The following is a 14,839-nucleotide window of genomic DNA, read 5'->3' as shown; positions in this document are numbered from 1 at the left end:
ACACCGCACTCCTTGATGCGCGGCTCGCATAACACTACCATCAGATTTCCCTCTAATATATAAATCAACATCGTCAGCAGCAGCAGCCTATCTACGCCCACTGCAGGGCAAAGGCCTCTCCCATAGATCTCCAATTATCCCGGTCCTGTGCTAACTGCGACCACTTTATTCCCACCCGCCGCGGTGGCTCAGTGGCTAAATCGTTGCGCTGCTGAGCACGAGGTCGCGGGTTCGATTCCCGGCTGCGGCGGCCGCTTTTCTGATGGAGGCGAAAAGCAATAACGCCCGTGTGTACGAGATTTCGGCGCACGTTAAAGATCCCCAGGTGGTCAAAATTAACCCGGAGCCCTCCACTACGGCGCGCCTCATCGCCTGCGTTGCGTCGGCGCGTGAAACCCTACAATCAGAATCACTTTATTCCCGCAGACGTCTTGATCTCATCTGCCCATCTAATTTTCTGCCACCCCCTGCCAAGTTTGCCTTCTCTAGGGATCCACTCTGTTACCCTTAATGACCAACGCTTATCTTGCCTTCGCATTACATGCCCTGCCAATACCCATTTCGAAGACGTCACCACAGTGTTCGAACTTAGCCGACGGCATGGCTTTATCACCAGAGCAAACGTCAGGTTATTTGTTTCACACCAAGGAAGCGAGCGAATCGGTAAGGCTAGTCCTTGAGCGGGCGAGCGAGTGTTTAGGTGTGCGGCCTGGTGATCGAATGGGCAGGCCGCTAAGTGCGCCGGCCCAGGGTCGCTTGATGGAAACGCACAAGAAGCGCTCTGCCGCGTCACCTGTAAGCGGCTATTTGCCGCCTACTTATGTACTGGGGCGCCGCAGTACTAACTTTACGGCCACCGCACGTCACTTTGCAGGGACAACCGACTCTGTCATGCAGCCAAGCCAGGGTGCGCGAAACAGCGATATCGCCTCATCTGATTCTCGCTGCCTTAAGCACTGAGCAACACGAGTTTCAGTGGGTTGTCTCGGCAAGCGGCGGCAATGGGTCGGCAACTCTAAATTCTGCTTTACAGTCGAAGCTCACCTTATGGTGTGGGAGGCGGCAGGCAGCACCATGGCCGTGCTAGTCCTGGCAGAGCATAGAAGGCAGGCTAGCCGGCCAGTAAACGACACCAAGCCAATAACGAAGAGAGCCAGTCCCGACTACCCAAGCACTTTGTAACACGCGCACACACGAAAATATGGGGATAGGCTTCACTACGTCGGATATTTATTCGGGTCAGTAGTTTGTGGTTCGGCTCAGGTAATCTTGATTGATTGTGGGGTTTAACGCGCCGACGCAACGCAGACGATGAGGCGCGCCGTAGTGGAGGGCTCTGGATTAATTTTGACCACCTGGGGATCTTTAACGTGCGCCGAAATCTCGTACACACGGGCGTTTTTGCTTTTCGCCTCCATCAGAAAAGCGGCCGCCGCGGCCGGGAATCGAACCCGCGACCTCGTGCTCAGCAGCGAAACGCCTTAGCCACTGAGCCACCGCGGCGGGTTCAGGTAATCTTGAATTTCACGACGCAGCGGACGCTAATTGTTTCGATTCGATGCTGCTTTATTGATCACAGAAGAAACAACATACAGCGTGCATATACAGGAGGAGGTGCCGTAGTCAAAGACTGCAGAGGGACCTCCTAGCGCCGAAACTTGGACAGGTGCGTTTTCCGGCAGCCTCAGAAACTTATGAGAGTAAATTCTGATATTATTTAAAAGAAAAGAAGAAAAAATGCGAGGAACGATCGCACAGGGGTATGCCGCGAAGCTGAGTGTCAGGTAACGTTCTTGTCGAATTAAATTTTTGGTTGACTGGAACTGATTGATTGAAACTGCTGATTTATTATAATGGACTCACTGAAGTCATGACAGGTGAAGCATTTGTGTACCGAAAACAGTTTCCCAAATACTGTATGATAATCCGAACGTATTGTCCAGAGAGTTTTTTTACGAACTATCGGTTGGCACGTGCGTACAATTCGCTATCGGCTTTGGCTTTCCGGCATTGTGTTTCCACGACTGCCTTATGGCCGACGCAGCCTCATCAACTCCTATTCTCTCATCCCCTTTGACGGATAGGCACTCTCTTCGGTCGACCCGTGCCTTGAGGCCACTCCAGCATTGACAAAGCCGACACATTGATTATAACGTTTAATGCACCCGGTGCCATGCCGAGGGCCGGAAACGTCTCACAGGCACGAAGGTTTTGTAATTTTTGCAAAGGCAGTACAGATGCGACACATGACGATAAAAAAATTGGCCTCATATCTGCTTTCTTAACTCCAGATTTGAAATAAAAAAGTCGTCTGCCGCCACTGCCACGTAACTCCTTTCCCACTCTCACTCCCGCTCCCCGCGCTCGTCTCCTCCCCTCTCCCTCCTCTCGGGATGAACTGAAGAAAAAGGGTTTGTTCAATTCAATTCAATTTTCCGGCATTCGCGCCATCTCTGCGACAGCGCGCATCTCCTTCTTTATCATTTGTTTCTGGTTCTGCCTGGATCGGCACGGGCAGAAGTTCTGTTCTTTTTGCACTTGCTTTCATTTTGCACGTGCTGGAGCCTTTCTGCACCATTTTTAACGATTTGTTTATTCTTTGCTTGCTATCACAAAAACCACCCCAACGTGTACGCCCACCTAAAAAAACGCGGGGACTACCGGTTGCGTACATTTTGCGTATGTACCTGCATTTTTTTGCGCTAAATGATGAGGACATGTGTGATCAACATCAGCAGTTTTAGAAGTTTCCAACTGTTCTGCCGATATATTCTTCTTTTTTTGGCGAATTGTTTCAACTTTTGGCCGGCACGCTGGATCGTGGAACAGACAGACAGACAGACAGACAGACAGACAGACAGACAGACAGACAGACAGACAGACAGACAGACAGACAGACAGACAGACAGAGACACAGACGGATGGACAGACGGACGGACAAACGGACAGACGGACGGACAGACGGACGGACGGACCAAAATTTTTTGTTTTAGTAACCCAAGACGTTGTCAGAAACCGGAGGTCAGAGAGCAATATTTTTCGGAGTGCCCTCGCTTCTTTGTGCCATCGAAAAAAAAAAAAAAAAAAAAAAAACCTTACGCGTCAACTTAACAATTGCCGCTCCGCTTTCAACTGGCGCCAGAAGTCTCGGGTGCGTTAAAACAAGACATTTAGCCACACATATACACCACTATAGCAGGATTGCGCTTTAGCTCGTACGCCACTTTTTCAGGGCTCCCCAAACCAGGGTATACGTCCGTAGCGGCGCATGATTTCACAGCAACGATGCTTGTAGGCAGGCTGGGGTATCCAGTGGAGTTATTGGCTGGGTGTCTCGGTGCCGTCGATCTAAGTAAACAGCTTTGTAATTCGAGCGAGGCAGTACAAGTCCATAGCCAGCGTCACGGGCAACGAGCGCTTGCTGGGTTGCTGCATGGATCAAAGTAACTTAGGGGCTAAAAGTGAATATTGCGAATGTTCATATGGTCACCCGGGAACAGAATGCATTTTCCTTGAAAGGAAGCGGAACAGTTGCTGCATAGCCACTAGTAACGACTGCGCCAGTCACCTCTGGGTGCATGCACCCCTGCGGTGAAGAAAAATACGGTAGAGATGAAGGGCTTGTTTTACGACAGGCGAAAAAACGAAGCAATAACATTAATCTAGAAATAATTTCTTTCAAATACCTTGCTTTCGCTGCTTCGCATTAGAAATTCAGCTATTCTTCGGTGTGCTGCCGATGTGTTTTCTGCTAATTCTGTCGATGACAGCCCTGCAAGATCTCCAAAAATAGCCGTCATGCGTGCATCAAGGTCTCTCAGTAGAACCCCCCCCCCCCCTTCGTGGCCATGTTCTTATTGCCATCATGGCTCACAACCAAACACAACCTAACACACGAGTGGCCATCATCTACGGGTCGAGATCAGTTGGTCGCTGTTTAGAGCCGACTGTGACCTCACTTTGGAAGCATAAGGTATGATCCTGACTCCAGACATCAAAACGCTCCTCATTGTGTGTAGAATAAGTGACTTATTGCTTTTCCCTGTCAGTAACACAGGTACAAATACATGATAACGAACAATTTACTTTTTAATATATCATTTTACTTCTGTAGGCGCTGCGCGGGTTCTACCACCTACGGGAATTTAACTATATAAAGCTGCTTGTTTGCTGGTGGTGCCAATGAAGTTCCAGATTTCTCTCAGTTGGCAGCCATAACTACGGCTCATTTTCAGCGATGTCCCCTTGTCGGTAGGCAAACGATACTCCCCTGGAAAGTCCGTAGTTTGCTTTAGCTGTTGAGGCATAAATGCCACTTTTATGCTCCATTATACAGTCAGTGCGATGCGTCTATCCCTGCCTTCCATGCATGCCGCCTTCTGAAACTGAACTGTAATCGAACAGGTTGAGCTAGTCGTTAACGCAAGCTTGTAAGATTTCCCAGGAGCATTATTTCTGTATATTGTTGCCGCTTTTCTGTGCCAAGGTTATATTCTCCCCCGCTTTATGTATTCCTCCATTTGGGGCAGACAGACGGAGTCGTGCATTCTGCTCATGCGTCTTAACCATACTCCGAGCCCTAGCCAGTCCTCCTCCAAGGACACGAGCCATTCCTATCAAGCATAAAAATAAAAAAAGGAGTAACTGGAACTGGCCTCGACCCTGAAAATGTGAAATAATCTGCGCGTAATAGGGACTATGACGTAAAGAGTTGCAGGGGCAGACATGTTTCAGAGAAATGGTAACTCGGCTGTCGACTTTCACAGTACGGCGGTTATAATTCGATTGATTGATAGTAGGGTTTAACGCGCCGACGCAACGTAGGCGATGAGGCGCGCCGTAGTTGAGGGCTCCGGATTAATTTCGACCACCTGGGGAGGCCGTTATAACTCATTTAAAGGAGCCATGAAGAGAAAACAAAAGTTTGTTTTATTCGAAAGATTAGGTGTTTCATAGTACCCCAAGCGCTTTCCCGGAAACAAATGATACTTTATTCACTGAGAAATAAGGCAATTTAAGCCAAAATTTTAAATCTCCCGCTTAAATTGCACATTTGGTGACGTGAGCGATGGCGTCACACGGGCCGGTCCATGAAACAGATACTTAGTATGTCGACTCCATATAGCACCCACACGCGGGAGTCGACCGAGACGGCGGCCATTTTAAAAATACTAGTAAAACCTAGTGCACCCGCAGCCCTAGTCATGGAATCGCCTGATCCGGAGAACAAAACTCTCGCCGAGGAGCTCGGGCTTGCATTTAACAACCTCACACCACTTGAACGCTCAATGCTTCTAAGTGCACGAGCGGCAAGAGTTGTGGGATACGCGGTGGACGGGAAAGCGACCATTCCGCGATAGCCACAACAGACGAACGCCCTGCCGTCGGCACCGCTGCCTCGTCAGCCCCGTCGCGACGGACGAATACAGACTGGTACGTATGTGCCGTATTTTTATTACGGTTAATAATAGTTCAACTTCAGTAGCAGTATCGCTTATGCCAGTTGGCCGGTGTCGTGTATGGAAAGCCGTTCGCGCGAGCTCTCTGCTTCGACCAGAAAGATACGAGCGTCAATGCGCCGTGTTGACGGCATTTTTTCCCCCAAGGTCAGAGCGCCTCGAACCCGAAAATTCGTCTGCGCGACGGCGAGATGTCGAGCTCGGCCAGGCGGTAGTTTCGTACGAATTGGCGCACACTCTTGCGTGTTCGTTCGGAACTTCAACCGTTTACTCCACCGTTCTTGGTCATAAAAAGAATGTGCAGTATGTTTCACGGGCATTTAGCTCGCTATGCAAACTGTAAGCCCTGCCTAACATGCGTTTGTTTTTGCCGGCCTCCGCCAATCGCAGAGCATTCCCAAGTGACATCATAGGTTCTGTTGCGGAAAATGAGCTGGTGGGTCGCATGGTCATTTCCTTTTTTCCTAATTATGTAGCTTATTTGAGCGAAGTTTGCGTTATGAGTGGTGTCGTTATGGTTCTAACGAGGCAATCTTTCGAATGAACCAAACTTGTGTTTTCTCTTCATGGCTCCTTTAACTACTAAGGCATCTCCACTCTTCCATTGTTCAATTTTCTCTTTCTCTCTCTCTCTCTCTCTCTCTCTCTCTCTCTCTCTCTCTCTCTCTCTCTCTCTCTCTCTCTCTCTCTCTCTCTCTCTCTCTCTCTCTCTCTCTCGGTCTCTCCATCTCTCACACGCACACGCAACGCGCATGCACGCACGCACACCCACAAATACGCACGCATGCACGCGTGTACACAGCGCTTCCGACAGGAATACTCTCACTGGTGCGGGAGTAAGAGGAAATATGAATTAAGGAATTTTTCCTGCAGGGGAAGCGCCTTACAAAATACTGCTTTTGTTAGCGTGTAAAATTAGGTTAGGCGAAATCAAAAGCAAAACAGAGCTGGCTACACATAGCCCTCTTTATTTCTGTAATATCATAGGGCAATGATTTTTTTTCTCGTTTACGTTATTTGGTTTGCAAGCTCCTCACTGCTTGTTTATGGAGCGACTGGTATGGTTGTAATGCAAAGCAAGAAGGCACCACAGCGGACTCACAATCACTGCTAGGAAAAGAAAACCGTGCAGGGCTTCCCTTTCGAGCAATTTAATCTCAGAATCTAATAAGTAGAGCATGCCAAGCAGCAATGATGTTAGCTGCGTGCTTCCAATAGTACTGGCAGCAATGTTTCCAGTCGTCCCTTAAAATGAACGAACTGTGTGTTTGCACAAAAAAAAAAGATACAATTTTGCAAAAGCTAACGCAAAAAAGAAAACACGTGGGGGGGAGCGCTGGGCTTCAAACGAGACGACCGCAAACTGTCCCCTTCTTTCGCTTTTCCCAGCAGCGAGCAAGTGGAGGGAGATAACGGTTCCTCGGCGGCTCGCAACCGCCAGCCGGCCGTGCGTCTCCCGCGCCGAGCACGCCCACTGAAGCCGTCAAAGGGCCGAATGATAGCGGAGCCCAGGTGCGCGCCCGAGAGGTGTTACTATACGTGGTCTACCCGTCGGAGGCCAGTCAGCTGACGACGGGAAGGGCGCCGGGGGAAAGTAGGGAAATGGTCGCTGGAGGCGAGGGCCACTGGGCGCAGAGGGCGCTCGCACCGGGGAAAAGGAAGCCGAGAGGGAACAGCTGTTGCCAGGGCAACGTGAGCGCGGGCGGGCCGATTTTTAACCGCGGGGGAGATGTGTATCCGTGTCACGACAAGGAGGCGGCCCTCTTTTCGGGGCAGCAGCTCCCCGGTAGATGCGGGGGAGCAATCATCTCGGCGTCGGCACCTGGGATGCCTCTGGTTTTCGTATTGTCTCCCCATGCACGCCCCCCCCCCCCCCCCCCCCCCCCCCCCGATCGACCGGCACGCGCGGCTGTGCCCAGCAGAGTAGTGTTTCCCTTGTCTTCTTTGCAAAATGTGATTGCGCGGGTAAATTATCCGCATGCTGAGCGGCTAATTACGTCCGCTTGTGTGAGCCTCTCCCGCGAACTAAACGAGCTCCCCTTCACCTGCAGCAGGAAGAAGAAGGAGCTGCTGCGCTCTAGCAGGGCCTCACGCAGCCGCCCGCACGCCACGCCGCGCCCGGCAAACTGAAGCAGGTGAAGATCGTTACGGTGACGAATTCGTAGCGAAGCAATGCCGAACGGTTAACGACGCTATAGGACGACCGCCTTTAATGCACGCCACGTACTTTCTGAGGATTGTCTTTCATTGCCCTTGTATCTTGCTCGCGGAGAGGCGTAATTATTTTGACAGGAGCTCACTGCCACGCGTCTAAAAAAGTATTCGAGAGTCTGGAAAAACTGGCACGTATCTACCAGATTAAAGTTTCATAAGAATGAATTCCTTCCGAAACGGTTCTTTTTATAGCGCAACCTACACTACGCTACCACGGGCAGTCCTCGCGGGGTGACCGGTTTTGCCCTTTGGCGCTAGAAGTCAAATCAAACCCCCCTTCCGCAAGCGCCCGGCAGGAAGCAGCGGCCCGATAAAGGGGAGAGATAGGCGCAGGGGAGAGATAGGCAGGCGAGGAGGGAAGGGAAACGTGCGCGGGACCCGTGCGCGGAAGGTGGCGGAGGAAGTTGAGGAGGCCGCCGCCGCAACGATAAGCCCGAGCCACGAAGGAAGGCCGGGAAGGCGACGAGGCCACGTGCGCCGCAGCACCGTGTGCCATAGAGGAAGACGAACATCCAGCTGTGGTCCCTCCTACAGCGGTGAGGCTTAAGCAACGTCGTGAGGCGGAAAAGAGGAAAAACGCTACTGTTGCGTACAGCTTCGCTACCTTCAAGTCTTACGCATTAGTGTGCGCTTCCTTCATTTTTTTAAGTCGTGACAACTGCTTAAGCATCCTCATATTTCTTAGAGATACAGCGTATACGCCTCGAGCGCTGCCTGTAGGGGCGCCACTGAAATCCACCTAGCGGTCCGTTTCGAAAGTAGTCGCCGGAGGCTCCAGCCCGCTCACCACTGTCGCCGCTGCTTGTGCGACATGTTCACGACCGATATTTACCGTTTGTATGCGTTAGAAATACATATTTATGTGGAGCAGTCACTCTGTTCACAAATGTGGTGTATTTACGAGAGTGCAAATGTTTCTGACGCGATCTTAGTGCGGTACAATAGGCCCGTGTAACCGCCAGGCGTGTGTCACAGGCCGGCATCGCGAAACCGGCATATGCGTGGAGCTTATTGCAATTCCACTGTTCTGAAATTTACTAACAGTATCTCCGTACGAAGTGTTTCTTCATATGGTCATGCAACGGTTATACACTAAAATGTAAATCGGTTTTGTGGGCTTACATATCCCAGCGGAGCACTTATACCTGACTACGCCAGTTACGCTTCATACCTCAGATATTGATCCCTACCATGGACAAGCCAATGTGGCATAAATTTCACAAACATTCCACAGGATAAGTACCATGGATAATGCAAAATCCAACGCAGGAATCAGCACACGATAAAAAAATTAATGCTGGGTCGTCTTGTCGCGAGGTCAGCGCTCGCGATCGATCTACTACACATATCTTCCGCGAGCAGCGCGGAGACGGGTTTATAGATTATTCCGCGTTCGCGACTAAACGCTTCATCGAAACATCGTCATATGCCACAGGGAGCCTTCGTAATCTTGCGCAAAATCAAATCAGAGGGCCTTACCAGATACGACACCGACGACATCGTTTATTGCTTTTGAACTTACTTAATGTATACTTACTGTATACTTCAAAAAATGCGTCCGCCGAGTAATCAGTTGTTCGTTGAAGTCGAAAAACAAAATGAAAGTGAACCCGCTTGGGTGTGTGATTGCTGAACCGTTCATTCCGTGATTTCGCTACGCATTTATACGCAAGAATAGTTAAGCGTCCCCCTCCCCTCCCTCCTTTTCTTGCGAAATCAGTGCATTTCCCATCTAGTTGGTCTGGCCTTTAGGCTTTTTGCATTCCCGTACGAGGTGTTCTGTTTCTTCCGGACTTGGCCGACCATTTATTTTCCCGTGGTTTCATTCTTCCCTTAATTGGTCCTTGCTTTAAGGCGTGAGCGGGAACATATTTAACGAACCACAGCATGGAATATACTTAACATTTTCGCGTGGCTTATATTCCCATAAGAGTCACAAGTCATTTTCAGGTATTGGGTTATCACATCCTGGAACCCGAAGCGGTGGCTGAGTGGCTAAGGCGTCGTGCTGCTCAGCCCGAGGACGCGGGTTCGATTCCCGGCCACAGCGGCCGCTTTTCTGATGGAGGCGAAAAGCAAAAGCGCCCGTCTGTACCACATTTCGGCGCACGTTAAAGATCCCCCGTGGTCAAAATAAATCGGGAGCCCTTCGCTACGGCGCACCTCATCGCCTACGTTGCGCCGGCGCGTTCAACCCTGCAATCAGTCAATCAAACAATTACTTCCCCGCAACATATTTTAAATGCAGAGCATTTCTTTAACTCACGATGTCACCCGGCGTTGGTGGGCCTCGTTGTCCGCAACAGCCGTTCCAGGCGCGCCCTCTCCCCCACTCCTCCTCGCCTGCTCTCCGCTGCTCCTCGCGTGTTCTCTGCGTGCTCGGATCGCGTTCAGCAACAGGTGGGGCGCGCATGCGTCGTAGTTTGGCGCGGGAGCAACAACAGTTGTGGCGTGATCATGACGTAGTCTTGACGTGGTCGTGGCGCGGTCGTGCCGTGATGGGGCGGTTCTCGGCGTTCGCTCTCGCTGTCAATTTCTTTCGAACCAGATAAAATGCCGCAAAAGCGGCGCGAAGAACGCCTTTACAAGCGCGCGCACTCCGTGCCAGAGAAAAGGAAAAATAGAAGACCACTTGCACGCACAAAGTGTCCAGCCTGGAAGCGCTACGCTTTAAAAACAACCAACAGCAACAACTGCAACAACATTAACGTAACCCAACCTACTTAACGTCGTGCGCCCCCCGAAAATGCTCTGCATTTGACCGTGCCCCTCGCGAGGGGGATGTTTTTTTACTTTTGGCGCGAGTGTTTCTGGAACCGTCGATTCACACCCAGAACATTGTAGATCAAAGAAGATTATTCTGGGCTAGTGAAGTTAAGGTGAAACAGTCTACTTATCTGAATCAGATAGCCCGTGAGGCATAAAAAATAAAGAATGGAAGACGCGCTTCGCTTGGGACACAGATAACCGACCTGGGCAGGGCTGGGCATTAAAAAAACAATAAATAAACAAGCCCATATATGGTTCGCGGCATTATTGCTGTAGTTGAATGGCAAGGTGTTCTTACAAGTGATAAATCCGAATAGAAAACGGCTTTTTTCTACAACGTACAACATACTCGACACAACGCCGCATTTGTTTTGCGACATAGTCTCCAGCCCATCCCCGACGCGTCAGATTTTAGATGCTACTGCATCGCATTCACTCGCCTTGTCCATGCAGCGTCGTCGGCGTTGTTGTCGTCCGCACCTCCCCCATTCTCCTCGCCGCGCGAGCTACGCTCTCTGCCGCTCACCCCCTCTCCTCTCCGATGCCCCTCTCTCGCGAGGGGCATTGGATTGGATTCGAATGGATTGGCTTGGCTTGGATTGGATTGGATTAAAGTGGATTGTGTTGGATTGTGTTGCGTCATAGCCGCGGCATACGCACTGGCGCCGGCGCGTCCCCTCACCGCTATGCGCGCTATAAAACGCGGTGCCTGCGCCGCTCCGCTCCATCGTTCCAGCGCCGTTCATCCGCTGTCCAACGCTGCAACGTGAACCCCCTATGCGTCGCACCTACCCAGGGGTTCCCGCGAGGGGAGGTGGGAGTTTTCTTCCGGCGATCAACTTGACATTAGGAAAAAAAAGCTCCGCTGCGCTAAATATGTTTACAGCGTCGACGAAAGTGCTGGGACGGTGACGGCGCTCTGCCACTCGCAGGTTCACCGATTCACCGCAGGTCGTATGAAGGGAAATTTGAAGTGAGAGCTTCTTGTTTAAACAATCCACTTCTTGACAACGAATCTTCAACAACAGCCGATCAAAAAAGAAGAGTAGCGCAATCGGCGATCATCGCGCGTAAAAGCCAGCGAGTCTCGCGGACCGCAGGCTCATCCGCTGGGGTGCGTGGTGCTTTCGCGCATCTGCGCACTTATGCGTGCGCTTTCATTAAAGACTGCTGGTTTGCGTCGCCGTTGCGAATACATGGTGCAAAACTAGCTCGCCAGTTTTTGCGTGGCTCAGTGACAAAATGCAGCGAGCGTCGGAAGCGTGAAATATGTTTTGTGATCCCGAAAGTAGTGGCCGTCAAACGAAGTGGTCGGGCGCACAGAGGGGCCGTTCTGTTTCCTTGTTTGCTCTCAGTTTATTTAATTACGCTCTTGCATCATATATTCCCACTTCGCGCTTAATAAGCTAAAATAAATGTCAGCAACGTTTTGAGGTGTATATATGACCGAGCTGCACGAAGCCGACGCGGCGGAGGGATAGACGGCAAATCGAGTGGGAGGGGGAGGAGGCTTTTAAGGCAAAGAGGAAACATTCAGCGAATTGCCAATAATATCTGACAGTAATCTAGCGTAGTGTGAAGATGGGGGTCAACGCAACTGGAAGCAATCAATTCTCTGTTCTTGTCTCACCGTCTAGCCCCATTTGAGGACAAAACTGGCGTGTCGGCGTTGAGATTGTTAGCGACGACCACTGCACTAGAAGATGATCAACACAATCAGTGACAATCGTATGTAAATATTTGGGCCGAGCACCGTGTATGCTGTTGCGTTATGTAATGTAAATTTACAAGTACACGTCTAAGCAGGCAACGGACTTGCGATTCGGTGCTTGATTCACGTCCCTCACTTGCGCTCAATTGGTTTATTTGACGGTATTGCCTCACCTACTCGCTAGTATACGTGTGCCCTGCCGTTCGTAAACCGTGTGGCGTAAAATTTGAGGCAAGAATCGTTTACTTTGCGAAAATACAAAACAAAATTTCCACTCGCTTTCAAGGTGGTGCCAGGCGAGCAGCGTCACCTGAATCGGCTGCGCTTCTCGCGTCCGCTTGCTCCCGCTGAAGCAACCTTTTGCAGTTACCTCAGGCTGAGCAGCCTTCTGTTTATGCCACTTGTAAACGTCCCTTTGTAAAGACAGAACGATAATTATTGTCAGGAAGTCACACCACCCGACCTGGCGATACTGTCCCACGCCGCGACGATCAAGACAGCTCGCTCAAAATAAGCCGATAAATCGAGTTGTTGTAGCGGATATTATTTTGTTTACCCACTGCAACTACTTTAAGGGCTATATCATTAAGTATTCAGTCATTTAAACGCGCCACAAAGCGATTAAATTAAGTACAACCAACTTTCGCTCTGGCTTGTAATTGAAAACACATGGAGGGCGGCGAGGGTCATCTGCTTTTGTACTACCCGGACGCGTTGGACACTGCGGGGCGCTGCATGTCGCCAAACTCCAGCGCAGGAGCCCAATAGCGAGGCGCCAGCGATCCAGACGTGTAGCACCTTGTTTGAATCCGTCGGCTGCCAGCGTGAGTCACCGACAGGGAGGCCTGCCCGAAAAGCGCACGTAGTGGAGGCTTCGCCACACAGCCGAGGAGGGTTGCACAAAGCCCAAAGCATTGCGGTCCGTGATTCGTAACACCGGATAGCTCTTGTTGACGTTCGAGCACTCTACCAAGACGCAGCTGTTTTTTGAAATGCCCTAAAAGCACGATTTGCTTACAGACATCACCATAACCAGTGATTTCTGGTGCGAAAAGGCAAAAAGAAGCGAAAGAGAACCACAACACTGCATGAGCCCCTATCAGCCACGCAGCGCGCCTCCCGTAGGCGTCGCGGAGAAGCGGCGGCAAGCGGTGCAGCGGTCGCGAAGCTCGAGGCGTATATTTGGACTTCTTTTAATTGTTGTGGAGTCACCAAACTACGCCGCATTAGGTTAGGATCAATAAGGTGCAAATCTAGTTCGCTGTGAAAGCTGGGGTTCCGATACCTTGCGCCCATAATTCGTACACACGTACGTAAAAAGACGTTAAAGATAAAGGCAGAGGTTTGGACAGACCATGCTTGAAGCGATGTACTACCCGGCGTAAACCAATATGGTTGCAACAATGCTATTAGAAAAAAAGGGATCCCACCCGAAACAAAATGTCTCATGTTTTACGCTTATAAACCTAGTTTTCACGAGCGAAAGCTGAAGCGCACGCACAGACAGACCATCTGGGGTACATTTCCATGGCGGGACTGAGCGACCAAGCGCCGGCAAATCAGCCGTTAAATCCTCGTGTAGTCATGGTACCGCCGCGTGAAGGCTCGGAGCGAGCGCAGCAGCGACGCCTCTCCCGGGTGGAACACGTGGCGTGACGTCACACCTGCCACACTTGCGCTACGGCGGCTCAAGTTCATTGAGACGCGATGAATGACCCTGAAAGACATGTCGTACAAGAGATTTCGTTCTAAAAACATTACGCAATCACTCGTTTCAGTCTTTAGTTTTCCCACCGCTGATCACACACTGCACGCGCTCTTGACGTGGCATTTCTTGGATGGCAGCCCCAATTACAAACGCTAACTACCATCATCGCGAAGCTTTACAATATTTAAGGGACCCTAAATAGGTCGCGATTTCAAGCACTAAGCGTTCTTTTCTTTCCTTGATTACATGTGAAGTCTTGCCACAATTTGACGGAGCTTTGACGTAGCTTTTTTGCCTCTGACGTAGCCTCTATGACGCAGCTGGCGCTGAAGACTACGGCGCCGATATTGGCGGGTTCCATCAAATGCAGCAGCCAAACAGTGTTTCCGGCTCTGGAGGAAACCGCAGGTGGTTTCGGCGGCCCGGGTGCCGTCTACGAGAGCGACACTCCGGCACGGCGTAGGGACAATGTCGATCGTCGCCATCCGTCACACGAGCTTAGCTGAGTTTGTTGATATCGAGCGTCGTGCACAAGATATGAATAACGCTGACAAGCAGGGAGCGTCTTCTGCAGGCAGAAACGCTACGCACGCGACCGCGGCAACCAGCCTTCACGGTGGCCATGGATCGCGCACGAATCAGCACACACCGCAGCAGCTAAAACTCGTCGCCGCCTGCCAGATCCGGGCTATTGTTGAAAATCAGTTTACGAATGCGTGAAAGAAAGAGGTTGATAGTTCGGTGAAAGATTGCACTTGGGATCATCGTCGGCGAGGCTTCATAAAGCGGTGGCCGAACAGCTTCAAACGCTATTTTTCCTTTGCTAAGACTAACGTGCCATCGCTAGCACGGCCGACGTGAAAAGCAGTGCCACGCAGCCAGCAGTATGCGGAGCATCCGCGCCGGCTTCTAAAAATAAAAATCCGGGCGAACCGATGAGCGAAGCCAATGAATGCGCTACCTCGGAGCGTAACCGCC

The 14,839-nt window shown here is 50.9% G+C and overlaps 1 protein-coding gene across 3 annotated transcripts in view; it reads right to left on the bottom strand.

Moving 5' to 3' along the window:
- Nucleotides 1-14,839, bottom strand: part of LOC144155094 (uncharacterized) — a 303,882-nt gene that overhangs the window by 95,663 nt on the left and 193,380 nt on the right. The window contains exon 1 of one of the 3 annotated variants that reach the window (XM_077686341.1): nucleotides 9,940-10,053. The exons of the other annotated variants lie outside the window; for them this stretch is intronic. The gene's annotated coding sequence lies outside the window, so the exon portion shown is untranslated. Of the gene's footprint in view, nucleotides 1-9,939; nucleotides 10,054-14,839 lie in introns of those variants that run through there. 3 annotated transcript variants of the gene reach the window in all.

This window comes from Haemaphysalis longicornis, unplaced genomic scaffold, assembly GCF_048455015.1.
Source record: "Haemaphysalis longicornis isolate Haplotype H1 unplaced genomic scaffold, Haemaphysalis longicornis Haplotype H1 scaffold_1, whole genome shotgun sequence".
Lineage (NCBI taxonomy): Eukaryota > Metazoa > Arthropoda > Arachnida > Ixodida > Ixodidae > Haemaphysalis > Haemaphysalis longicornis.
The sequence above is the reverse complement of the archived record's forward strand: the minus strand, read 5'-3'. Positions and strand labels throughout refer to the sequence as shown.